This window comes from Dipteris shenzhenensis, chromosome 12 (assembly GCF_047967505.1).
Source record: "Dipteris shenzhenensis isolate YYH24624 ecotype China chromosome 12, Dip_SZ_1.0, whole genome shotgun sequence".
Taxonomy (NCBI): Eukaryota; Viridiplantae; Streptophyta; class Polypodiopsida; order Gleicheniales; family Dipteridaceae; genus Dipteris; species Dipteris shenzhenensis.
Genome location: NC_141607.1, coordinates 41,180,490 through 41,205,864, shown reverse-complemented (window position 1 = coordinate 41,205,864; position 25,375 = coordinate 41,180,490). Strand labels below are relative to the sequence as shown.

The window sequence follows — 25,375 nt, the reverse complement described above, 5'->3', positions numbered from 1 at the left end:
CCTCCTATAACTCCCTGACAACTGCACATGCGCAACAAACAGAGGAAGTGGCACAAGCTCGACTCACTCTCATTCACAAAGAAGAAGAGCTCTAGGATTGCAAGGACAAACTTGAAGACATGCAACAATCTTTGGCAGTACGTGCCTTTAGCATTGATGAGCTTACAAGGGAATGTCGACTCTTAAAAGACCAACTTGCTACTGTTCAAGAGGCCAGCACTTCACAAGCCCAGTTCTTGGACCAATGGTCCAATACCACTGAAGACATTCCTCAACAGGCAAAGGTCACCTTGCAAATGAAAAAGCTTAAAGAGGCATACACAACCATCTACCATCAGTACAAGGAAAAGATGAATGAGATGCACTCCCAAAAAATAGCCATCTCCAAGCTTGAGCTCCAATTGCTAGTGCACAACAATGAGGCATTGGAAGACAACACCAATGACGGCCCACTACAATGCACAACTGTGGTGTATGAAGAGCTTGTGGCTGCTCTACAAATGGAAGATCACCTCCACGCACGCGTGCTTATCCAATGGAAGCAACTCCAACTCAGGATCATATCTGCTCATCCAACAATCGACTGGAAATGATCCATCGGGATTAAAACCCTGCGCATAATTTGCCAAGACTTGTCTGAAGATGAGAAGAATATCTTCTGCCTGTCTACACATGCCGGGTTTATAACTCTCAGGACGGATGCTTTCATTGCATATGTCTGCCTCATGGGTAGTCCTCCCCTCAGGGTTATTGCAGGTTTGTTGCCATTGCTGCAAAGGCCATCCCTATTATTTGCACGGCATGACATAACCGACATCCAACCCATGCAGCTGATCATTCCATCGCACCAGCAAAAAGAAGTGTCGGACGATGACAAGGCCTATCTCACATCCAACTTCCCATATCTAACCACTCTTTCTGCCAACATCATAACCTCACTTCCCCTTGCTGCTACCACCCTCTTAACCTTCCCCGAGCTCCATCCTAACATCTATTCCCTCCATCGTCTCTTTGCTCATGCCTCTCACCATTTTCATCTTACCCAACAGTCACAAACTTACGAGCCCCTCACACCTAGCTTTTTCCCCTCCCTTGCTAATCCTACCCTTGAGGATTATCAAGCTGCTCAAACCATTTGCCCATTTCTTCCCCCCCTCCCCTCTGCTCCCCCTTTCGCCACTATCACTCAGCCATATTTCTCCCCCATGTCCCCTGCTTCTCTCCCGGCCCCGTCATCACCTCCGACACTTCTGGTGCTTCCATCAGCAGAAAATGATGCAGTATTTGATTTTGAATATCAGGATCCGGATAATCCAATTCGTACACCCATGCCAAGTTCCAATGATGGGTATGATTTTGATGAGATACCACTTCCCCGTAACCCCATCAAGGAATTTTGGAGCAAATATCCTGATATGAAAACTCGCGGTGGATGGACCCTGGGTAACTTTCCTACCAATCTTCGTCAGCACCAAATAAGTGAAGGTTGGATTAGCAAATTGGATCCACAACCTGATTGGCGCCGTCCCAAGCTCTTTGATGTAAACTTCTTAAAGGAGTACTTAAGGGCACCTCCATGTCTCAGAACCCATCCCAAGTTCTATGCAGTTCCACGGCGTAAAAAATGGGAAGCCAACATACACACTTTGGCTGAAAATCGAGTCATTAATTGGCCAATGATCGAACCCTACTCTGGTGTAGAATGGAATATCCAAGGCACCATGGTCCGAGCACTTCAGCAACATGAACAAACAATGCGCGGCAACATTGATCGCTTCCTTTGCTAAAGTGCCATATTCTGCCAAACATTAGCATTAATTCTGGAGGTCCCATGTTACCTTGATTCCCATTTGCCTCCACTCAGCTTTAATCCCAATGAACGGATTGATGCTCAGATTACAAGCCGACTATATCAAAGAGTGATCTTCTTGGAGGCACGCCACATATCTCTGTTCGAGCAAATGGTAGATACAGGCTACCTGGAAACTGCGCAAAAATTGTATGGTGCTAAGGCTCTACAGCAGGACCGACTGGCACGACACAAGTTCCACAGCCACTGGACTAAAAACATGGCAACCCAGGTACGTGATTGCAATAAGCCATAACCCGAGGACGGGTAATCAAATGGATCCGGGAGTATGTTGACTCTGTGCCAACATGAACTTATGAAGAAAGAGAAGGTGTTACAACTTTGTGTTACAACTTCTAGACACAACTTTATGTTACGACTTTGTGTAACAACTTTGTGTTGCAAGTTTGTGTTACAAGTTTATGTTACGACTTTGTGTAACAACTTTGTGTAACAACTTTGTGTTACATCTCCTACATGAAGAGAGAGAATGTGTTACGACTTTGTGACACAACTTTGTGTTACAACTTTGTGATACAACTTTGTGTTACAACTTTGTGATACGACTTTGTGTTACATGCAGAGAGAGAAGCTCTCCAACTTGTATAAATACCCCATAATGTAATGAAGCCCACACTCTTGGGGCATTGTGTTGAGTCTACATTGGTATTCCAAGCATTTGTCTCAAGTGTCCATGCTTCCTTGCACTGCACGTCCAAAAGCATGTCCTAACCTTGCAACCCTTCTCCCCTCTCCTCCAACCCTGCAACCCACCCTCTCCCTCTCCTCCTCCCTCCTTCTCCTTCCTCCTTCTCCTCCTCCTCCCTCCTCCTCCTCCTCCTCCTCCTCCCTCCTCCTCCTCCTCCTCTCTCCTCCCTCGCCCTCCTCCTCTTCCCTCCTCCTCCTTCCTCCTCTTTCTCTTCCTTCACCCATGCTCTTACACCTTCTTCCTCTCCCACTCCTATGCTTTCCTAAACCCTTAAACTCCATGATCTACAAGGGAGATGAGTTCTCCACCATGTATTCTACTCTGAACCTTGAATCCTCCCTCTAACCCTGGACTCCTTCTAAACCTTGGAACCTCCTTCTAAACCCTGGAACTCTTTCTAAACCATGGAACTCTTTCTAAACCTTGGAACCTCTTTCTGAACCCTGAAACCTCCTTCTGAACCCTTGAACTCTTTCTAAACCCTACAACCCCCAATGAAGGCGAAGCCTTCATTACCCCAACAACGATGGTTTATGTGCCTTTTTACACATGCTTGCACTTTGTTTGCTTACCACACTTAAGCCTACGTCTCTCACCGGAACACGACCCGAGGTCCTAAGCTACACATATACTACAACGACAATCCCAATATATCTGTAGGTGACAAAAAGCCTCGGAACCCTGCAACATAGAATACCCAGCTCTTCCTACGAAAGCAGTAGGAAAGAGCCAACACCAATGGATTAACTTGTCATCCACCACTTTCTCTTTATGTGGACAATAGTATTTGTGGGAAATAAAATCACAATCTACAGCTCTGATCATCACGCCACCAGCAAAAAGCCTATCATTTTCAATTTCTATGTAGAAAAATGACATGACAAAAAGAAGATTCAATTCACAACTCACCTCACTCCTGCCCTCTCCCCCTCACCCACACCACATGTGAAGTGTCTACTCCCCCTCCCCCTCTTCGAGGATTACCAAAAAGCAAGCGAAAATAACCGAGCAAGGTAATTGAACCGAGCGATGAAAAACGAGCAAACCATCCATTATATGAGACATTATCAATTCATAAATTTAATTGAAGCTCAATCAATATAACCAAAGTCTAACTTTCCTCCTCCTTTGCTCAAACATATAAAATCCTTATTGAAAGTTGTTGGCGACTCTCTTGCCTCCTAGCCTCCTATTGCCTATTGTAGCTACCTTTCTTTATTACCTCTTGCCTCTAGGAGTGGAATCTCTATTTCTTTACACCTATTCCTCATTTAGAACAAATGGTAGCGGCACCAAAAGACCTCAATTCTTTATGTTTTTCTCATAACCTCTTCTTTTTTTACCCCACTTCACATGACTCTAAAAATACATTTTTCCTTTGCTTTTTGCATCATAAATAAAATTAAAATACTTAGAATCCATAGTCATGTACACCTTATCCTCTACACCACTTCAAGGTCAAATTTCAACATGGAACTTGATGGGTGGTAGAGATAACATATTAATCTGTTGTGCAAAGATGGTCCTAGAAATAGCCTTCCACCTTATCATGCTTTCACCCTGATGCTTACATGCAAGTAATGTGCTAAAATAGCTACATAGCTAAAATAGCCTTCCACCTTACCATGTTTTCACCGTGATGCTTACATGCAAGTAATGTGCTACTTGGCTTTCCCCCTGGCTTTGAGATGTGTGAGATGGGATCCCTACATGGTATCATCTCACAAAGGATCACTTAAGGTGTGCCGTAGTTGTGATTGCGACAATATTGGATGATCAGATTGTGGTTAGTCTTTATTTGCCCATTAGCAATAGGAAATACTTTATTGTAGTTCTATACTATTTAAGAGTTTAAGCATGGATGCTCTTTATCTATATGACTATTGTATAATTTTCCCATGAATGATCACGCATTACATAGATGGAATGATATGTTTGCATGCAATTATTGGAGTGGATCATTGTGTGTTGTTCTAGATAAAATTCTACATGGTTACCTAAATAAGAAGGAGAAGATATGTTGTTTAGAAAGCTCCTTTGAATCATTGTGTGATGCAAGAGATCAAATATACTTGGTTTTATGATGCATTTAGGCCATACACCTCCAATATTTATTGTATATATTGAACTTATCTTTGAGAAGCTAAATATACAACAAATGAGTAACTAGTGGACTCATTATCAGGCTTGAGTAGAAGGAACCCGGAGCATCATCCACCATGCATTTTCAATAAAAAGCAAGGGATCCACTAGTTTCATTGAATGTATTTTGATCCTTTTGTATCCTCTAGGTGGCCTATGAATGGAGATGGGATGTGTTATTGCACCTCTCATCATAGAATTCTTGACAAATGGGCATGCATGCTTCTCTTTTGATAATAATACTATGAATGGAGATGGGATGTAGTATTGTACCTCTCATCAGAGAATGCTTGACAAATGGGATGCATGCTTCTCTTTTGATAATAATACTTTGATTGAGGGCAGTGTTGGGAGCCCCTTGTGTAGGTTGCTAGTGCCAAGAGAGCTCGAGGATGGTAATGAGTTTATTATTGAGCCTTTCAAACACTCATATGATTCATGTATATATGCACTCATGTGATATTTCCCAAATTAAAGCGATATCTATTATAATATAAAGTACAAATTCTACTATTATTTATGTAGAAGTCACTTGCCATGCTTTAGTATGAATAGCATTCAGTAGCTTCTTATGTGAAATTCAATTATGATACACATTGTTTAAGAAGATAGGTATAGATCATGGTGTTCTTAATAATATGATCTAATATGATTCGAGGACACTCCTTGCATTTTTAAATGTGGTTGATAGTTTGTAGTGATTTTTGTTTGCATATATCTTTGATAGGATATGCAAAAAACATTGCACTCAATATATATAGTCTGGCAAGAGATTTCTTGCATTACAAAATGAATAGACTTCTTGTTATTTGTTTCATCTACTTTGGCATAATAGACATAAATTCATTTGATAAAAATATATTCTTATTAAAGAACATTCAATGTCCATACATTGATCATGCCTTTGACTTTTTTGGTCGTTTAGATCTATTTACAATGTAGATTGTGTTTGTAGTGATCTACTAGGCTAAGTAGTAGCAATGGAAAGGGTAGTGGTGAGAAGCATGATCAAATGACCAAACAGAACGAAAATGATCGTTGATTTGTTGACGATGAAGACTTAGAGACTTTGAATTGAAAATTAGTTTGTCATATTGGTCAATGCAATATTTTAACTTGGTCTTTGATTACTTTAAATCACATTGATAATTAAGCAAGACTATGGGTAGTACTATGACATCTTACACATGATATTCTACTACTTGAATCATTATGCCAAATTGTGGTTATTTCTTCTTTCTAATTGTTGGATGCATGTGATGGGTTAAGTCAAATGTCATATATTGATTTTTCTTGCTCGGTTTTCATTGATCACTTCATGAGGCTAGCTCGGTTTTCATTGCTCGGGCCATAGACTGCCTCCCCCTCTCCCTACCCCCCCTTGACTTCCTCCCTCTCCCCACATTGGGCATGCATAGCTTATGGGGGGCGAAAAAATGCGTCAGAACTCAATAGCTTGCCCCTTCAAAATCGATTGGTTTTTCACTGATTTCTCCTTGAATATGCAGCCATTGCTGCTCAAATTTCAGCACAGGATAGCCCAAGGCATGGAGAATCTACCCCTAAAAGGAATTAGAGGAAGATGAAGTGTGCTGAGAGAAAATGCAGAAAAAAAAGTCGATGGAATTCGTGTAATGGCGACGAAACGAGCGCGGTTTTCTTCAATTCCTCTCAACCAGGGGTTCACCCCTTCAAGGTGGATCTCCAGCAGGAAGGGCGTGGGAAATGGTTGAGAACCAGAGGAGAAAAAGCTTAAGCAAACTTTGGGGAGAAGAGGAAGAGATGGTGAAGAAGAAGATGAAGAAGAAGATGATGATGTGGCAGAAATGGGCTCAAGGGGGATCAAAGGGCTCTGATACCATGTTGGTAAGCTGAAAGGAAAGCAAAGAGTGGACACAAACTCAGAATACTTGCATTATGGAATGAAGAAGAGTGAGGTCCTTAAGTAGGCACCTCATACATGCTCACTGGCATCACTGATGACTTCAGAGCTCCACAATCATCTCCTCAATCTGCTCCTAGATTCTCTCAATCATCCTATGTGGCTCTTCACCACCTAACTATGCTTGTGGGCACCTAACTGTGCCTCTAGCACTCACACATAGAAACCAAGGTGTGCCTGAGGCATACACCTTGAGATATCCCATCAAAAGCAATTGAAGACAGGGAGGGAGAGGGGGGGTGGGCTGAGGCGAGGGGAGGAAAGGCAGCAAAAGGGGAGGGGAAGGCAAGAGCAAAGCGGCAGGGGTGAGCTGCGATAAGGCCTGAGGGTATACAATGGAGATTGTATACAATCATGTGCAGGTTCACGATGTGTTTCTCGCCATAGCTAAGAAGCATGCCAAGGAGAAAGGGTGGATTTACCATGCTCACAAGTACTTATACTTTTAAATTTTTTTGAAATTCATGTTGTCTTGTCAACATTATTACTCCAAGTGTGCATGGGAAGGCTCCACATCTTCAGCTTCTGCAAGGAGAATGTTTGTGTTCTCCTCCTCTTTGTATGGTAGTTCTCTCATCTACATCCTTTGTCACTGAGATCTATGACCTTGGCATCAAGGAGTTCACCTTGCAAAATTTTAGTGTAGCATGTGCATTAAGAAGGAGGGGTATTTGAATTCACAAGTCCTCACTCCTACCAAACTTCTGTAAAATATCCCTCTATAATATGCCTAATCGCACTCCCTCATTTTTGTTACTTCTACTAAACTTGCACCTTCTTCTATTGCTGTTGCCTCATAAGTCCTTCCCTCGCAACTCCAAAGACTTTACCTATCGGGAGGCAAAGACGCCACATTGCCATCAACCCTCAGCAACCTCAGCTCCGTGCAATTTCTTGACCTATATAGATGCACGAGCATGGCGGAGCTACCATCAACCCTCAGCAACCTCACCTCCTTGCAATATCTTAACCTATTCGGATGGACGAGCTTGGGGGAGCTGCCATCAAGCCCCCTCGGTAACCTTTGCTCCCTGCAATCTCTTTACCTATCCACATGCATGAGCTTGGCGGAGCTGCCATCAACCCCCCTCAGTAAGCTCAACTCCCTGCAATCTCTTGACCTATCCGGATGCACGAGCTTGGTGGAGCTGCCATCAACCCTCAGCAACCTCAGATCCCTGTAATCTCTTAACCTATCCAGATGCATGAGCTTGGTGGAGCTGCCATCAACCCTTGGCAACCTCAGCTCCCTCCATCTCTTGACCTATCTGGATGCATGAGCTTGGTGGAGCTGCCATCAACTCCCCTCGGCAACCTCAGGTCCCTGCAATCTCTTGACCTATCTAGATGCACGAGCTTGGCAGAGCTGCCATCAACCCTCGACAACCTCAGCTCCCTGCAATCTCTTGATCTATCAGGATGCATGAGCTTTGCAGAGCTACCATCAACCCTCGGCAACCTCAGCTCCCTGCAATCTCTTGACCTATCCACATGCACGAGCTTGGCGGAGCTGCCATCAACCCCCCACGGCAACCTCAACTCCCTGCAATCTCTTGACCTATCTGATTGCATGAGCTTGGTGGAGCTACCATCAACCCTCGACAACCTCAGCTCCTTGCAATCTCTTGACCTATCTCGATGTGGGAGCTTGACGGTGCTACCATCAACCCTCGGCAACCTCAACTCCCTCCAACGTCTTGACCTATTTGGATGCACGCCCTTGCTGGAGCTGCCATCAACCCCTCGACAACCTTAGCTCCCTACAACTTGACCTCCTTACACATCTACGAGCTGCAAGATATCCCTCGAGTATTCACTGTGTTAAAACCCCATATCTTGTGTGTTCAAGGGTATTTAAAAAACCCCCTACATATTGTTTTTTATAATCTATACATGCCTCTTGTAACCTTATTCCTATCCCAATGCATTAACTTTTCATCCACCATGTTCTCTTTATGTGGACAATAGAATCTGTGGGAAATAAAATCACAATCTACAACTCTGATCATCACTCCACCACCAAAAAGCCTATCGTTTTTTATTTTATGTAGAAAAATACCATGAAAAAAAAAATTTCAATTCACAACTGTAAATTTCGAAACAACTTCACAAGTTACATACTTAACGTGATAAACCTGGCTAAGCTAATCTAAACTAATGTTAGCTAACACTAATCCTAGCCTAATGGTAAGCATGGCCACCATAGTCAACCACAACCAAAGCTCCTCGACCTTCCACTTCTACCACATCTACTCTTATTTGACTGTGGTCCCCGTCTATGGGAGCCTTTTTTGGTCAATGAAAGGTAGAAGCGTCGATATAGTGCGAAGGCTGCAGGCTACTATTGAGAAGCAATGATCGAGCAGCCAAACAAAGGGAAGCAAGCGAGCATAGGATAGTGGGACGCGGTTTGAGCACAGGGAAGAGAAGGGAAATCAATTGAGCACAGGGAGGCAGAGGGGGGGTGGGCTGAGGCAAGGGCAGGAAAGGCAACAAAAGGGGAGGGGAAGGCAAGAGCAAAGCGGCAGGGGCAAGGCACGATAAGGCCCGAGGGTATACAATGGAGATTGTATACAATCGCGTGCAGGTTCACGATGTGTTTCTCACCATAGCTAAGAAGCACGCCAAGGAGAGAGGGTGGATTTACCATGCTCACAAGGCATGCTCACAAGAACTTATACTTTTAAAGTTTTTTGAAATTCATGTTGTGTTGTCAACATTATTACTCCAAGTGTGCATGGGAAGGCTCCATGTCTTCATCTTCTGCAAGGAGAATGTTTGTGTTCTCCTCCTCTTTGTATGCTAGTTCTCTCATCTACATTCTTTGTCACTAAGATCTGTGACCTTGGCATTCAAAAGGAGGAGTATTTTAATTCACAGGTCCTCACTTCTACTAAACTTCTGTAAAATATCCCTCTGTAATATGCCTACTTGCACTCTCATTTTTGTTACTTCTACTAAACTTGAACCTTCTTCTGTTGCTGCTACCTCACAAGTCCTTCCCTCGCAACTCCGAAGACTTTACCTATCGAGAGGTGAAGATGCCACATTGCCGTCAACCGTCGGTTACCTCAGCTCCATGTAATTTCTTGACCTATCTAGATTCACGAGCTTGGCGAAGCTACAATCAACCCTCAGCAACCTCAGCTCCTTGCAATATCTTAACCTATTCGGATGCACGAGCTTGGGGGAGCTGCCATCAAGCCCCCTTGGCAACCTTAGCTCCCTACAATCTCTTTACCTATCCACATGCATTAGCTTGGCGGAGCTGCCATCAACCCCCCTCAGCAACCTCAGCTCCCTACAATCTCTTGACCTATCTGGATGCACGAGCTTGGCGGAGTTGCCATCAACCCTCGGCAACCTCAGCTCCCTGCAATCTCTTGACCTATCCAGATGCACGAGCTCGGCGGAGCTTCCGTCAACCCTCGGCAACCTCAGCTCCCTCCATCTCTTGACCTATCTAGATGCACGAGCTTGGCGGAGTGCCATCAACCCCCCTCAGCAACCTTAGGTCCCTGCAATCTCTTGACCTATCCAGATGCATGAGCTTAGCGGACCTGCCATCAACCCTTGGCAACCTCAGCTCCCTGGAATCTCTTGACCTATCCGGATGCACGAGCTTGGCAGAGCTACCATCAGACCTCGGTAGCCTCAGCTCCCTGCAATCTCTTGACCTATCCGCATGCACGAGCTTGGCAGAGCTGCCATCAACCCCCCTCGGCAACCTCAACTCCTTGCAATCTCTTGACCTATCTGAATGCATGAGCTTGGTGGAGCTGCCATCAACCCTTGGCAACCTCAGCTCCCTGCAACGTCTTGAGCTATCCGGATGCACGCCCTTGGTGGAGCTGCCATCAACCCCTCGGCAACCTCAGCTCCCTACAACGTCTTGACCTATTTGGATGCAAGCGCTTGGTAGAGCTGCCATCAACCCGCAGCAACCTCAGCTCCCTGCAACATCTTGAACTATCCGGATGCATGAGCTTGGCCGAGCTACAATCAACTTTGACAAACATGAGCTCCTTACACATCTATGAGCTATAACATATCCCTCGAGTATTCACTGTGTAAAAACCCCATATCTTGTGTGTTCAAGGATATTTAAAAAAGCCCCTAGATATTGTTTTTTATAATCTATACATGCCTCTTCTAACCTTATCCCTATGCCAATGCATTAACTTTTCATCCACCACTTTCTCTTTATGTGGACAATAGAATCTGTGGGAAATAAAATCACATTCTACAACTCTGATCATCACGCCACTGCCAAAAAGCCAATCATTTTCAATTTGGTGTAGAAAAATACCATGACAAAAAAAGATTCAATTCACAACTGTATATTTTGACACAACTTCACAAGTTACATAATTAACTTGATAACACTTGGCTAAGCTAATCTAAACTAATGTTAACTAACACTAATCCTAGCCTAATGGTAAGCATGGCCACCATAGCCAACCACCACCAAAGCTCCTCGACCTTCCACTTCTGCCATATCTACTCTTATTTGATTGTGGTCCCCGTCTATGGGAGCCTTTTTTGGTCAATGAAAGGTAGAAGCATCAGTACAGGGGAGCGAAGGTTGTAGGCTATTATTGAGAAGCAATGATCGAGCAGCCAAACAAAGGGAAGCAAGCGAGCATAGGATAGGGGGACGCAGGTTGAGCGCAAGGAAGAGAAGGGAAAGCAATTGAGCACAGGGAGGGAGAGGGGGGGTGGGCTGAGGTGAGGGGAGGAAAGGTAGCAAAAGGGGAGAAGAAGGCAAGAGCGAAGCGGCAGGGGCGAGGAGGTGCAATAAGGCCCGAGGGTATACAATGGAGATTGTATACAATCGCGTGCAGGTTCGTGCAGGTTCACGATGTGTTACTCGCCATAGCTAAGAAGCACGCCAAGGAGAGGGTGGATTTACCATGCTGACAAGGCATGCTCACAAGTACTTATACTTTAAAATTTTTTTGAAATTCATGTTGTCTTTGTTGGGATATCTCAAGGTGTATGCCTCAGGCACACCTTATGTTTCTATGTGTGAGTGCTAGAGGCACAATTAGGTGCCCACAAGCACAGTTAGGTGGTGGAAAGCCACATAGGATGATTGAGAGAATCTAGGAGCAGATTGAGGAGATGATTGTGGAGCTTTGAAATCATCAGTGATGTCAGTGAGCATGTATGAGGTGCCTACTTAAGGACCTCACTCTTCTTCATTCCATAATGCAAGTATTCTGAGTTTGTGTCCACTCTTTGCTTTCCTTTCAGCTTTCCAACATGGTATCAGAGCCCTTTGATCCCCCTTGAGCCCATTTCTGCCACATCATCATCTTCTTCTTCATCTTCTTCTTCTCCATTTTCCTCCTTCTTCCCAAAATCTTTGAGAGCTTGGTTCTCCACCTACAAATGACCATTGCCCAAACCCTCTGAGCTGGAAACTCCTCTAGTATGGGCAAACTTCCACCTGCAAGCAATTGAAGAAAAAACGTCTGTGGTGGCTGCCATTCCCTAAACAACGCATTTTTCACCATTTCTTCTATTGCTCAATACTCCCTGCCTACTCCGCCATTGCCTGAGCCCTCTTAGGAGTAGATGGGCGACCTCAAGACGAAGATTTTGAGCCATTTTTCAGCTCATTTGGTTTAGTAACGAGGGAGAAATCGTCAAAACTCAGGTTCAGCCTGTAGCAACTCCCCCGGGCAAAAGTGCGCACCATTTCGTCCAACCTCTGTGCTAGACCCTCTCTGGTATATGAGCTTTCTTTTGCTTCAGAAAGCCCTCTTTTCCTTGCTTTGAAGAGTGAGCTACAAGCCCTCCAAGTTCAGCCTTTTGGTTTTGACAGTTTTGGACAAGTTTTTGAAGATGATGCTACATAAAATGCTACTCTAGCATTTCTGGTTTTTTGAATCTTTCAATAACTTCAGTACAAGTGTGGCTTCAGTTTTGTTTTGAATTGCTAGACCTGGTTTTGATTGGAAAGTATTCCTTTTAGCCACTTCTATGAAGCATGTAAGAAGAAGCATCATTGTTTGAAATTTGGTCACAAGACTTTGCTACATTCAATGCTTATATTTTGAAGCATTTCAGTTGTTATTCTAAGCCCTGTAAGAGAGAAGACACTGCCCAATACTTGGGTTAGACCCTCTCATGGCTTGCTTATGCAAAATATGTGAAAAGCCAAAACATAAAGCAATGTCTTGTTATGCTACAAAGGATGAAAATGTCAACCTGACTTCCTTGTTGAAGATTGCCAAAACAATGGTTGCCAAAAAGGAAGCAACTACAAAGCCAGAGATCTACCCTCTCATGGCACTTTTATTTGACTCCAAGTACAAGAAAAAGATGAAGGTCAGATACCTAAGATATGCTTCTCTACACAAGTATGGAGATGACAAGATAATTGTTCTCTTGAAGGATATGATTTTCAGATCCACTTGTTCTATCATAGTACCATCTTATAAGGCACTAGACACTGCCCATGTGGTAAGACCTTGCCTTGACATGGATATTCTGCCTCCACAAGATGAGGCATCCCATGAAGATTATGCATTTTAAATAATCTCTATGTATGCTCCAGATCTCTCTTTTTATGTCAAGGTACTCAGCCTGGATAGTCCTCCAAAATGAATGAAAATAAACTATTGTGTTTTGTAAACACCTCTGGTCACCTTATGATGTAGGCCATGTGTATGTTTTGCTCCATGGTACCTCCTGCAGACATTGTGTGCATGTACATGCAGGAGAGATAACCATTGGAAGGCCTTTTTGTATCCCTTTTGTTTACCTTACACCCAAGGGAACCCTTGCTAGCATGAGAACCTAGCCATAGATTAATCCTTGACCACCATGAGATGGCATGAGAAACTATGAGACTAGATGTATCCTTGACATAGCCTGAGGCATTCCCTTGAGGGGGGGTTTGTTGGGATATCTCAAGGTGTATGCCTCAGGCACACCTTATGTTTCTATGTGTGAGTGCTAGAGGCACAGTTAGGTGCCCACAAGCACAGTTAGGTGGTGGAAAGCCACATAGGATGATTGAGAGAATCTAGGAGCAGATTGAGGAGATGATTGTGGAGCTCTGAAGTCATCAGTGATGTCAGTGAGCATGTATGAGGTGCCTACTTAAGGACCTCACTCTTCTTCATTCCATGCTCCATAATGCAAGTAATGCAAGTATTCTGAGTTTGTGTCCACTCTTTGCTTTCCTTTTAGCTTTCCAACAGTCTTGTCAACATTATTACTCCAAGTGTGCATGGGAAGGCTCCACATCTTCAGCTTCTGCAAGGAGAATGTTTGTGTTCTCCTCCTCTTCGTATGCTAGTTCTCTCATCTACATCCTTTGTCATTGAGATCTGTGACCTTGGCATTAGGGGGTTCACCTCGCATAATTTTACTGTACCACAAGCATTCAAAAGGAGGAGTATTTTAATTCACAAGTCCTCACTTCTACTAAACTTCTATAAAATATCCCTCTGTAATATGACTACTCGCACTCTCATTTTAGTTACTTCTACTAAACTCGTACCTTCTTCTGTTGTTGCTGCCTCACAAGTCCTTCCCTCGCAACTCCGAAGACATTACCTATCGGGAGGCGAAGACACCACATTGCCGTCAACCCTTGGCAACCTCAGCTCCATGCAATTTCTTGACCTATCTAGATGTACGAGCTTGGCGAAGCTACCATTAACCCTCAGCAACCTCACCTCCTTGTAATATCTTAACCTATTTAGATGGATGAGCTTGGGGGAGCTGCCATCAAGCCCCCTCGGCAACCTTAGCTCCCTGCAATCTCTTTACCTATCTGCATGCATGAGCTTTTGGCAGAGCTGCCATCAACCCCCCTCAGCAACCTCAACTCCCTGCAATCTCTTGACCTATCCGGATGCACGAGCTTGGTGCAACTGCCATCAACCCTTGGCAACCTCAGCTCCCTGCAATCTCTTGACCTATCCAGATGCACGAGCTTGGTGGAGCTGCCATCAACACTCGGCAACCTCAGCTCCCTCCGTCTCTTGACCTATCCGGATGCACGAGCTTGGCGGAGCTGCCATCAACCCCGCTCGGCAACCTCATGTGCCTGCAATCTCTTGACCGATATGGATGCAGGAGCTTGGTAGAGCTGCCATCAACCCTCAACAACCTCAGCTCCCTGCAATCTCTTGACCTATCCCCATGCACGAGCTTGCCAGAGCTGCCATCAACCCCCCTCGGCAACCTCAGCTCCTTGCAATCTCTTGACCTATCCGAATCCACAAGCTTGGTGGAGCTGCCATCAACCCTTGGCAACCTGAGCTCCCTGCAACCTCTTGACCTATCTCGGTGTGGGAGCTTGGCGGAGCTGCCATCAACCCTCGGCAACCTCAGCTTTCTGCAATGTCTTGATGTATCCGGATGCACGCCCTTGGTGGAGCTACCATCAACCCTCGGCAACCTCAGCTACCTGCAACATCTTGACCTATCCGGATGCACGAGCTTGGCGGAGCTGCCATCAACTTTAACAAACTTGAGCACTTTACACATCTACAAGCTCTAACATATCCCTCGAGTATTCACTGTGTAAAAACCCCATATCTTGTGTGTTCAAGGGTATTTTAGAAACCCCCTACATATTGCTTTTATAATCTATACATACGTCTTCTAACCTTATCCTTATCCCACTGCATTCACTTTTCATCCACCACTTTCTCTTTATGTGGACAATAGAATCCGTGGGAAATAAAATCACAATCTACAACTCTGATCATCACGGCACCGCCAAAAAGCCTATCGTTTTCAATTTGATGTAGAAAAATACCATGACAAAAAAAGATTCAATCCAAAACTGTAAATTTTGACACATAACTTCACAACTTACATAATTAACTTGATAACGCTTGGCTAAGCTAATCTAAACTAATGTTAACTAACACTAATCCTAGCCTAATGGTAAGCAACCATAGCCAACCACCACCAAAGCTCCTTGACCTTCCACTTCTGCCACATCTACTCTTATTTGACAGTGGTCCCCATCTATGGGAGCCTTTTTTGGTCAATGAAAGGTAGAAGCATCGGTACAGGGGTGCAAAGGCTGCAGGCTACTGTTGAGAAGCAATGACCTAGTATCCAAACAAAGGGAAGCAAGCGAGCATAGGATAGGGGGATGGGGGTTGAGCGCAGGGAAGAGAAGGGAAAGCGATTGAGCACAGGGAGGGAGAGGGGGGTTGGGCTGAGGCAAGGGGAGGAAAGGCAGCAAAAGGGGAGGGGAAGGCAAGAGCAAAGTGGCACGGGCAAGAGGCGCAATAAGGCCCGAGGGTATACAATGGAGATTGTATACAATCGCGTGCAGGTTCACGATGTGTTTCTCACCATAGCTAAGAAGCACGCCAAGGAGAGATGGTGGATTTACCATGCTCACAAGTACTTATACTTTTATAATTTTTTGAAATTCATGTTGTCTTGTCAACATTATTACTCCAAGTGTGCATGGGAAGGCTCCACGTCTTCAGCTTCTGCAAGGAGAATGTTTGTGTTCTCCTCCTCTTCATATGCTAGTTCTCTCATCTACATCCTTTGTCACTGAGATCTGCGACCTTGGCATCAGGGGGTTCACCTTGAAAATTTTTAGTATACCACGTGCATTCAAAAGGAGGGGTATTTTAATTCATAGGTCTTCACTTCTACTGAACTTCTGTAAAATATCCCTTTGTAATATGCCTACTTGCACTCTCTCATTTTTGTTACTTCTACTAAACTTGCACCTTCTTCTATTGCTACTGCCTCACAAGTCCTTCCCTCGCAACTCTGAAGACTTTACCTATCGGGAGGCGAAGACGCCATATTGCTGTCAACCCTCGGCAACCTTAGCTCCGTGCAATTTCTTGACCTATCTAGATGCACGAGCTTGGCCGAGCTACCATAAACCCTTAGCAACCTCAGCTCCTTGCAATATCTTAACCTATTCGAATGCACAAGCTTGGGGGAGCTGCCATAAAGCCCCCTCGGAAACCTTTGCTCCCTGCAATCTCTTTACCTATCCACATGCACGAGCTTGGCAGAGCTGCCATCAACCCCCCTCAGCAACCTTAGCTCCTTGCAATCTCTTGACCTATCCAGATGCATGAACTTGTTGATGCAGCTACCATCAACCCTCGGCAACCTCAACTCCCTACAATCTCTTGACCTATCCAGATGCACGAGCTTGGCGGAGCTACCATCAACCCTCGGCAACCTCAGCTCCCTCCATCTTTTGACCTATCCGGATGCACAAGCTTGGCGGAGCTACCATCAAACCCCCTCGGCAACCTCAGGTCCCTGCAATCTCTTGATCTATCCAGATGCACAAGCTTGGCAGAGCTACCATCAACCCTCGGCAACCTTAGCTCCTTGCAATCTCTTGACCTATCCGGATGCACGAGCTTGGCAGAGCTACCATCAACCCTCGGCAACCTCAGCTCCCTGCAATCTCTTGACCTATCCGCATGCACGAGCTTGGCGGAGCTGCCATCAACCCCCCTCGGCAACCTCAGCTCCCTGTAATCTCTTGACCTATCCGAATGCACGAGCTTGGTGGAGCTGCCATCAACCCTCGGCAACCTCAGCTCCTTGCAATCTCTTGACCTATCCCAATGCAGGAGCTTGGGGGAGCTGCCATGAACCCTCGGCAACCTCAACTCCCTGCAACATCTTGACCTATCCGGATGCACGCCCTTGGTGGAGCTGCCATCAACCCCTTGGAAACCTTAGCTCCCTACAACGTCTTGACCTATCTGGATGCAAATGCTTGCCGGAGCTGCCATCAACGCTCGGCAACCTCAGCTCCCTGCAACATCTTGACCTATCCGAATGCACGAGCTTGGCAGAGCTACCATCAACTTTGAAAAACTTGAGCTCCTTACACATCTACGAGCTGTAACATATCCCTCGAGTATTCACTGTGTAAAAACCCCATATCTTGTGTGTTCAAGGGTATTTTAAAAACTCCCTACATATTGTTTTTTATAATCTATGCATGACTCTTCTACCCTTATCCCTATCCTAATGCATTAACTTTTCATTCACCACTTTCTCTTTATGTGGACAATAGAATCCGTGGGAAATAAAATCACAATCTACAACTCTGATCATGACGCCACCACCAAAAAGCCTATCATTTTCAATTTGATGTAGAAAAATACCATGACAAAAAAAGATTCAATTCACAACTGTAAATTTCGACACATAACTTCATAAGTTACATAATTAACTTGATAACACTTAGCTAAGCTAATCTAAACTAATGTTAACTAACACTAATCCTAGCCTAATGGTAAGCATGGCCACCATAGCCAACCACCACCAAAGCTCCTCGACCTTCCACTTCTGCCACATCTACTCTTATTTGACTGTGGTCCCCGTCTATGGGAGCCTTTTTTGGTCAATGAAAGGTAGAAGCGTCAGTACAGGGGTGTGAAGGCTGTAGGCTACTATTGAGAAGCAATGATTGAGTAGTCAAACAAAGGGAAGCAAGCGAGCATAGGATAGGGGGACGCAGGTTGAGCGCAGGAAAGAGAAGGGAAAGCAATTGAGCATAGGGAGGGAGAGGGGGGTGGGCTAAGGCGAGGGGAGGAAAGGCAGCAAAAAGGGATGGGAAGGCAAGAGCAAAGCGATAGGGGCGAGAGGCACGATAAGGCCCAAGGGTATACAATGGAGATTGTATACAATCACATGCAGGTTCACGATGTGTTTCTCACCATAGATAAAAGGCACGCCAAGGAGAGAGGGTGGATTTACCATGCTGGCAAGGCATGCTCACAAGTACTTATACTTTTAATTTTTTTTGAAATTCATGTTGTCTTGTCAACATTATTACTCCAAGTGTGCATGAGAAGGCTCCACGTCTTCACCTTTTGCAAGGAGAATGTTTGTGTTCTCCTCCTCTTCGTATGCTAGTTCTCTCATCTACATCCTTTGTCACTGCGATCTGTGACCTTGGCATTAGGGGGTTCACCTCGCAAAATTTTAAAGTACCACGTGCATTCAAAAGGAGGGGTATTTGAATTCACAGGTCCTCACTTCTACTAAACTTCTGTAAAATATCCCTCTGTAATATGCCTACTCGCACTCTCTCATTTTTGTTACTTCTACTAAACTTGCACCTTCTTCTGTTGCTGCTGCCTCACAAGTCCTTCCCTCACAACTCCGAAGACTTTACCTATTGGGAGGCGAAGATGCCACATTGCCGTCAACCCTCAGCAACCTCAGCTCCATGCAATTTATTGACCTATCTAGATGCACGAGGTTGGCAGAGCTACCATCAACCCTCAGCAACCTCAGCTCCTTGCAATATCTTAACCTTTTCGGATGCACGAGCTTGGGGGAGCTGCCATCAAGCCCCCTCGGCAACCTTAGCCCCCTACAATCTCTTTACCTATCCGCATGCATGAGCTTGGCAGAGCTGCCATCAACCCTCCTCAGCAACCTCAGCTCCCTGCAATCTCTTGATCTATCCAGATGCACGACCTTGGCATAGTTGCCATCAACCCTCGACAACCTCAGCTCCCTGCAATCTCTTGACCTGTCCGGATGCATGAGCTCGGTGGAGCTGCCATCAAACCTCAGCTCCCTCCATCTCTTGACCTATCCCGATGCACAAGCTTGGTGGAGCTGCCATCAACCCCGTTCGATAACCTCAAGTCCCTGCAATCTCTTGACCTATCCGGATGCACGAGCTTGGTGGAGCTGCCATCAACCCTCGGCAACCTCAGCTCCCTACAATCTCTTGACCTATCCGGATGCACGAGCTTGGCAGAGCCACCATCAACCCTCGGCAACCTCATCTCCCTCCAATCTCTTGACCTATCCGCGCATAAACAAGCTTGGTAGAGCTGCCATCAACCCCCCTCGGCAACCTCAGCTCCCTACAACCTCTTGAGCTATCCGAATGCACGAGCTTGGTGGAGCTGCCATCAACCCTTGGCAACCTCAACTCCCTACAATCTCTGGACCTGTCTTGATGCGAGAGCTTGGTGGAGCTACCATCAACCCTCGGCAACCTCAGCTCCCTGCAACGTCTTGACCTATCCGGATGCATGCCCTTGGTGGAGCTGCCATCAACCCCTCGGCAACCTCAGCTCCCTACAACGTCTTGAGTTATTTGGTTGCAAACGCTTGGTGGAGCTACCATCAGCCCTCGGCAACCTCAACTCCCTGCAACATCTTAACCTATCCGGATGCACGAGCTTGGCGGAGCTGCCATCAACTTTGACAAACTTGAGTCCTCGAGTATTCACTGTGTAAAAACCCCATATCTTGTGTGTTCAAGGGTATTTAAAAAAGCCCCTACATATTGTTTTTTATAATCTATACATGCCTCTTCTAACCTTATCCCTATCCCAATGCATTAACTTTTCATCCACCACTTTCTCTTTATGTGGAGAATAGAATCCCTTGGAAATAAAATCACAATCTACAACTTTGATCATCACGCCACCACCAAAAAGCCTATCGTTTTCAGTTTGGTGAAGAAAAATACCATGACAAAAAAAGATTCAATTCACAACTGTAAATTTCGACACATAACTTGACAAGTTACATAATTAACTTGATAACACTTGGCTAAACTAACACTAATCCTAGCCTAATGGTAAGCATGGCCACCATAGCCAACCTGTTGAGATATCGAGCTCCACTTGTGATATGCCAGGGTGACCGTTGTGTATTTATATCACCGACTTGTTAGCTGCAGATGCGGTTGGTACACCGCCCACGAATAATAGCTGTATGACAACTATCCTTATCTACTCTAGTTTGTGGCTCAGTTAGTATGCCACCTTAGTTAGTTGAGTTTGATTTGAGACCCACATATAGGGTTCTTCTATTTTCTTTGTACTAGAGTTCTTTTGGCTTTCACAACTAAGAAGAGGAAAACTGTCTTCAGCCTCCACCTTTGTGTGTATTCCCCCATTGTGTATGTGAGAAAGCCGCAAGTGAGACTCCTTCCCTCTCTCCCACTATCTTCACATGGTATCACAGCCTTGTTCGTGGTAAGGAGCTCAAGAAAGCAAACCAAGTTCGTGGTATCCTGGTAAGAGGACCAGTGTTGCTTTCCTATTTTGAGTTTGGGAGCAAATCTCTGCAGATAGCACAGCCAGAAGTGCAAGAGTGCACTGTCTCAGATTTGAGACGCTCTTCGCGGTGTGGCGAGAGGGTAGTATAAGCTGCGGGTGACTTTATTTTTTTGATTCGAGGCCATTTTGGGGCCCGTTTTGAAGGCGGAAGTTCTTCACAGGCACTTAGAAAAAGGCCCCGTTTTTGCTATGCGACCACTGCTCGGCTGGTCGGTGAAAAGTTGTCGCAGAAATTGCATCGTATGCCTATGTGCAGAGATATTGGGAGATATCATGCTTGTTGCCTGTTGATGCAAAATCGTCACTAGGAAGTGACTGTGTGGTCAAATACCACTTTCGTCAGTTTTGCAGATCTGCCCGTGTGAGGCAAAAGCTGTGTTTTTCAGAGTGACAGAATATTTTGTAGTGTTCTGTAATGGCGTCTGATTCTCTTTCACAGATTGTCACAGAAAAGCTTGACAAGAACAACTTCCAGGCATGGAAGTTTAGAATGATGAATTTCCTTATGGGAAAAGGCTATTGGGAGTTCATTACAGGAAATGAAGAAGAACCAGTTCTTCCTAATGTTCCCAATCAATAGGAAATGCAGGCATTTAAAGGATGGCATGAGAGAGCTAGAAAAGTTATGTATTGTCTGTCTATTAGTATTTCGGATTCTATGATTGTGCATATTCAGGATGCAAGTACGCCAAAGGAGGCATGGGATACTTTGGCAAAAATGTGCAGCACAAATACGCAAGCCAGGAAAATGTAGCTCAAACAGGAGTTGCACAATGTGCAGAGAGAAAATTTGAGCATAAATGACTACCACATGAAGGTGAAGAAAATTGCAGATGCACTTGCTTCCATTGGGTTGCCAGTGGAAGATGATGATCTAGTTTCTGTGACCTTGAATGGTCTAGGAAAGGATTATGCACAGTTCCAGACATCCATTGCCGTCCATGAAAAATTTCCTAATTTTGAAGAGTTGTTTGCTCTTCTAATTTCTGAAGAGCAGAGAAATGGGGGTGCATCTTCTTCAGGAGGAACTTCAAAAGAAACTGTCTTCTACTCAAATGCTGGAAGAGGTAGAGGCAGAGGTAGAGGAGGCCAATCTGCAAGCCGTGGTAGAAATCAGAATATGCAGCAAACTCAAGAAAACCAGTCCTATGCAGGAGGACGTGGTAACTCTAGAGGCAAGGGGAGCCAAAGAGGCCGTGGTGGATGGCAGAGAGGCCAAAATGCAAGCAACAATGTTGAATGCTACTACTGTGGTAAAATGGGTCATATGGCTAAGGACTGCTACAAAAAGCAGAATGACATCAAAGCAATGCAGATAGTGGTACGCAGGTATCACGAAAAGGAAAAGAGAAGGTGGATCAGCCCATGTTTGATGTGAATGCAGGTCACTCTTATGTGGATGGTGAATCCAGTGGCTCAGAACAGAGCATTGATGATGAGTTGGGTATTCCTTCTGTTGTTACACCTGGAGTAAGGAAGACCAGGGATGTTTTGAGAGCACCTAGAAGTGAGCCTATTTTGCGCAGGTCTACCAGAGCTAGGTATCATGTGGATAGGTTGAAATATGATGGATTTACAGCCATTCACTATGCCTATATGGTCAAAGTGATACAGGAACTAGAACCCACTTCTTTTGAGCAAGCCATGGAAATGAAAAATGGGAGAAAGCCATGAATGAAGAAATGGATGCCTTGGAAGCCAATGCTACATGGGAATCGGTGCCTTTGCCTAAAAACAAGAATGTCATTGGCTGTAAGTGGGTTTATAAGATCAAGCACAATGCAGATGGTTCTGTGAATAGATACAAGGCAAGATTAGTTGTCAAGGGATATGCACAGACATATGGCATTGATTATGAAGAAACATTCAGTCCAGTTGCAAGGATGGCAACCGTAAGAGCAGTCATTGCTATGGCTGCATCAAAGGGATGGTCTTTACATCAGATGGATGTAAAGAATGCCTTCTTGCATGGTGATTTGCAAGAAGAGGTCTTTATGGAGCAGCCAGTAGGTTATGTTCATGCTATTCATCCTGAGTTTGTTTGCAGGTTGAAGAAAGCCTTGTATGGCTTGAAGCAAGCACCTAGAGCATGGTCTGACAAGATAGGACAATATCTTGTCACTATTGGCTTTCAGATTTCCAAGGCAGATTTCTCACTCTATGTGAGAAAAACAGAGAAAGGGATTATGCTGCTTGTCATTTATGTTGATGATTTGATCATCACAGGCGATAGTGATGAAGATATCCTTCATGTGAAAATGCTATTGAAGCAGAAGTTTGAGATGAAGGATTTGGGAGAGCTGCATTATTTCTTGGGCACTGAGGTGATTAGATCACCAAGTGGGATACAGCTCTTGCAGAGGCAGTATGGATTGGACATGTTGTCCAAATATGGGATGACAGGCTCGAAGCCTATTTCAGTTCCTTTGGAGCAGAATGTGAAGCTGAGCACAGATGCAGGTGAGCTTCTGGAAGACCCTACTATGTACAGACGCATAGTAGGAAGTTTGATTTATATGACTATTACCAGGCCAGATTTAAGCTATGCTGTTGGATTGGTAAGTCAGTTTATGCAGGCTCCAAGGAAACCGCATTTGGATGTGGCTAGACGCATACTCAGGTATGTGAAGTCCACATTGCAGTATGGACTATTTTATGAGGCTGGGGTTCAGAAACAATTGCATGGATACACTGATGTTGATTGGGCTGGTAGTATTTCTGATAGACGATCTACCAGTGGATATGTGTTCTCTTTTGGGAGTGCTGCAGTCACTTGGAGCAACAAGAAACAGCCTATAGTTGCCTTGTCGAGCACAGAGGCTGAGTACAGGGGTGTAGCAATGGCTGCATGTGAGGTAGCTTGGTTGCATAAGCTACTTTATGATATGCATCAGTCTACAGATGGGCCAGTTGTCATTTATTGTGACAACATGAGTAGTATACACTTGGCAAATAACCCAGTCTATCATGCTAGAACAAAGCACATTGAGGTGCATTATCACTACATGTGGGAGAAGGTTTTACTAGGTCTTATTGATCTAGTTTATGTCAGCACAGAGGACCAGGTAGCTGACATATTCACAAAGGCATTGGGCGCAGAGAAGTTGCGCAAGTTCAGAGACTTGCTTGGTGTGCAAGAATTGGGATTGAGCTCGAGGGGGAGTGTTGAGATATCGAGCTCCACTCGTGATATTCCAGGGTGACCGTTGTGTATTTATGTCACCGACTTGTTAGCTGCAGATGCGGTTGGTACACCGCCCACGAATAATAGCTGTATGACAGATATCCTTATCTACTCTAGTTTGTGGCTCAGTTAGTATGCCACCTTAGTTAGTTGAGTTTGATTTGAGACCCACATATAGGGTTCTTCTATTTTCTTTGTACTAGAGTTCTTTTGGCTTTCACAACTAAGAAGAGGAAAACTGTTTTCAGCCTCCACCTTTGTGTGTATTCCCCCATTGTGTATGTGAGAAAGCTGCAAGTGAGACTCCTTCCCTCTCTCCCACTATCTTCACACAACCACCACCAAAGCTCCTCGACCTTCCACTTCTGCCACATCTACTCTTATTTGACTGTGGTCACCATCTATGGGAGCCTTTTTGGGTCAATGAAAGGTAGAAGCGTCGGTACAAGGGTGCGAAGGCTGCAGGCTACTGTTGAGAAGCAATGATCGAGCAGCCAAACAAAGGGAAGCAAGCGAGCATAGGATAGGGGGACGCGGGTTGAGCGCAGGGAAGAGAAGGGAAAACAATTGAGCACAGGGAGGGAGAGGTGGGGTGGGCTGATGCGAGGGGAGGAAAGGCAACAAAAGGGGAGGGGAAGGCAAGAGCGAAGCGACAGGGGCAAGGCGTGATAAGGCCCGATGGTATACAATGGAGATTTTATACAATTGCGTGTAGGTTCACGATGTGTTTCTCGCCATAGCTAAGAAGCACGCCAAGGAGAGAGGGTGGATTTACCATGCTCACAAGGCATGGTCACAAGTACTTATATTTTTAAAATTTTTGAAATTCATGTTGTCTTGTCAACATTATTACTCCAAGTGTGCATGGGGGGGTGGCTTGAGGCAAGGGGAGGAAAGGCAGCAAAAGGGGAGGGGAAGCCAAGAGCGAAGCGGCAGGCGCGAGGCACGATGAGGCCCAAGGGTATACAATGGAGATTGTAGAAACATCTCGAAGGCATTGTGACAAGGCCCATCAATTTGGAGAGGTGAGCAAGGGAGATTAGATATGGCTCCATGAGGGTTGTAGGGAAATGAGTGGAAGGGAGAGAGGGAGAAGTATGGGTGGAGAAAGGGTGAGGGAGGGGAACATCATGGTGGGAGGAAGCCAGGGAGATGCCGCCAACTAAGGAAGGGGTCACCACCCTCAAAGGGAGAGGGGAAAATGCCCCTAGGAGGTCTAAGGAGGGGTCACCATGTGGGAGAGAGGGGAGGGGAGGGACAGAAAGAGGAGGGGAGAGAGGAGAGAATCTATCGAGAGGTTTGGGGTGATGTAGTTGGAGATGGCAAATAGGGCGAGAGACAGAAGGAGAGCAAATTAATTTTAATCAAGGGGAGGAGAGATTCTAAGATGATTTAAATTTTTGTGTGATTAATATTTCACTATTAATCTTATGTTAATTTTCCATGAGGCTAGGCGGCATGATCTAATTAATTC

At 45.0% G+C, this 25,375-nt stretch overlaps 2 pseudogenes; both read left to right on the top strand.

Annotated features, from left to right (window-relative positions):
• Positions 1-14,438: 14,438 nt before the first annotated feature.
• On the top strand, positions 14,439-15,166 carry LOC147896230 (uncharacterized; annotated as a pseudogene).
• Positions 15,167-15,931: 765 nt separating this feature from the next.
• On the top strand, positions 15,932-19,739 carry LOC147896229 (uncharacterized; annotated as a pseudogene).
• The last annotated feature ends 5,636 nt before the right edge of the window (positions 19,740-25,375 follow it).